This window comes from Belonocnema kinseyi, chromosome 10, assembly GCF_010883055.1.
Source record: "Belonocnema kinseyi isolate 2016_QV_RU_SX_M_011 chromosome 10, B_treatae_v1, whole genome shotgun sequence".
NCBI classification, from domain to species: Eukaryota; Metazoa; Arthropoda; class Insecta; order Hymenoptera; family Cynipidae; genus Belonocnema; species Belonocnema kinseyi.
Genome location: NC_046666.1, coordinates 29808133 through 29810941, shown reverse-complemented (window position 1 = coordinate 29810941; position 2809 = coordinate 29808133).

Below are 2809 nucleotides of genomic sequence, written 5' to 3'. Positions count from 1 at the left end.
CACTTTTCTGAAGGATTAGAAAAACTTGAAAAGCGATTGACCAAGTGTATAGAGCTCCAAGGAGATTATGTTGAAAAATAAAAAAAAATTTACCCAAAAAAATTATTTTTATACTTCATTCTAAGGACTTATTGAACTACCCTCGTATCTTATAATGATAGAGTCTCAGTTTCCATAATTAAGTTTAAACTCAGAGAAGATCAGCAATACTCTTGTCTATAAATGGTGGCGTTACCCTGTTCCGTGTGGGATAAGGTAGACTGCGTCCAGGTTTAGGCATATCATCAAAATTGTGAAACTTTGGGATGTAACAGTCTTCCCTCCTTAGACCCATCATCAGTTCCTCGATGATTTTTATTTGCTCAATATTTTATATTTATGCTCCCTAATGCTCTTTTCACCCAAGATTTTCTTACTCAAGGTTTGAGTATTAACATTAGTTATTGGAAATTTCTCAGTGGCAGTTGTAATTGTGTTTTAATGTACTTTATCATAATTCCACAAAGACTTGTGTGCTTCAAAAGTTTATCATAACTAAATAAGTGTGTATCCCTTCATTCAACAATGTTTTTTAGTGTGAAATTGAAAGTTCCTTTTATTTTAAATGCATACCGTGGTTTTAAAGCAGCCAGTTTTTGTTTTATAACATTACTGACTCCCAATTTAATTTTTAAATATATAGGATTTGACTCAATTCTACAATTTAGTATTTACGTAATTCCAAGATGAGATGCCAGTTCACGAGTTTACATGATTCTCTCTCTGACTCTATTATTATGATTTAGACTAATTTTATAATTTTTGCTCGCAGCCTGTTAGTGGCTCGTTCTTTGTATTGCTTCTTCATTGTTGTTAATACTCTGAGTCATTATATGTTAATCCTTATCACGGTCGGGTTCACCTGCTTCTCAGCCTATCACTTTTGGTTTTGTTTAAATGTGCTGATGTTACTTTTGGTCATGCAGGCGGAGTCAGTTTTCTGAACCAGTGTTTCACTCACTGCTGGCATTTCATATCTAACACAAATAGAAAATTATATTAATGTTTCACTTAAATTATTAGTTATTGGTGTATACCAAGGGATAGAATATGAGGTCTGTTCAAAAAATACGCGGACTGTTTGAATTTCGCGGCTCGAGTTGGTTTCAGGAGAATCCCCTTGATGTCGCTAAGTTCGTATAGATCAGCTGTTTAAAACGCAAGTCGGGAAATCTGCAACTGAAACATTTGCCATGCTCGACACGGCTTACGGTGATGTTGCTATAAAGCGTACTGCATGTTTCAAGTGGCATGGACGTTTCAATAGTGGCCGACAGTATAGCGACGAAATCTGGTTATTCGTGCCGTATCTTTCAATGCAAATAGCCTACGACTAAATTTTAAATAAAAATAAATTCATGTAAATTTAAAAAAAAAACTGTAGAAGCTTTTTGAGAATCATGAAATACTTCAAAACGAATGAAAAACATTCTCTTTAGAGTGGTCATGTGTTAAAGGCGTTTTTTCGTCAAAAATCGTTCTTTTTCAAGTAAAATTTCAACTTTTTATTGAAATTGAACTATTTAATAAACATTCGTTTTTTGTCGGAAATTAATATATTTTAGTTGAAAATTGAACTTTTTTGTACGATTTCTTCAATTCTTCAATTAAAAAGTTCTTCAATCCTGCCGGAAATCTGTCTTTTTTTGTTACAAAGTTAACTATAAAAATGTAAAACAAAGAGACAACTGTATATTCCAGAAGATCTTTAATTTAGTGAAACTACTTATATACAACGAGAAAATAGTTTATTTTTAAGTAAATATTTATTTAAGGCAAATAAATACAAGCGCTTTGGTAAAAGATTTATTTATTTCAGTCGAAGAAGTTTTAATAAGATTAAGTTAACATTGTTTGATTCCAAAGTACGATCTATTGGTTGGAAGAGAATATTTCTTTAAAAACAAGGAATATTATTTACAGCAAAAAGAAACATTTTGAACTAAATGAATGACTGATTGTTCTAAATGGATGTGCCATGAATGAGAATGACTATTTCCTAGAAACAAGGAAATCTGAATTCATGGTAAGAAATATACTTTCAAGTTAAGAAAATATTTTATTGGCTCAAAAGACTATTTTCCTACATCAAATTTTTACAAATTTGAAGCAGAAAAATATCCCTCTGACAAAAAAATTGATTTTTCCCTCCTCATTAATGCAGAAAGTGCGGAGATCGAATGTAAAGGAAGAACGGTGAGTGAAGGCAGAGGTGTGAAGGGTGAAAGTGTGTGGCATGAAGTGAAAAATTGGAGCGTGTGAAAGTTTTTGAGGTTAGGAGTGAAAAAATAGTTGCTTGGTCAGAGGGGCAAGAGGTAGGTGATGAAGGGGAAAAAAGGTCACGAAGCTTTGGATAAGGTAGGTTGCCGACGACGCGAAATCCGCAAACTGGCGCCAGAGGGCAACAGTTACTGGACGATGTCACAACCCGGGTATCGCGTCCTCTATATATGTCGCGATATTACCGGCCGGACTCGAAAGGTAAACGTGGATCCGTTTAAAAAATTTAAGACCTATGAAGATAGGTGAGTAAAAAAAATAACAGGTTTAAACAGAAAAATAATCACAAGCGTCCACTTTTATCATTTATTTAGAGGAAGGTTATTTTATACAATTAATGTAATGAATGTCGAGTTACAAAATATGAATAGCTACTCGCTGAAGAGAAAAGAGAAAAAAAACGACTTCTCTAATCAAAAGCTAGTCTAATTCTGCCCTTCATATCAAGAATCGGTCTCCTCTTTTTGAGCCTCCGAGGTTCCAGAGCAAG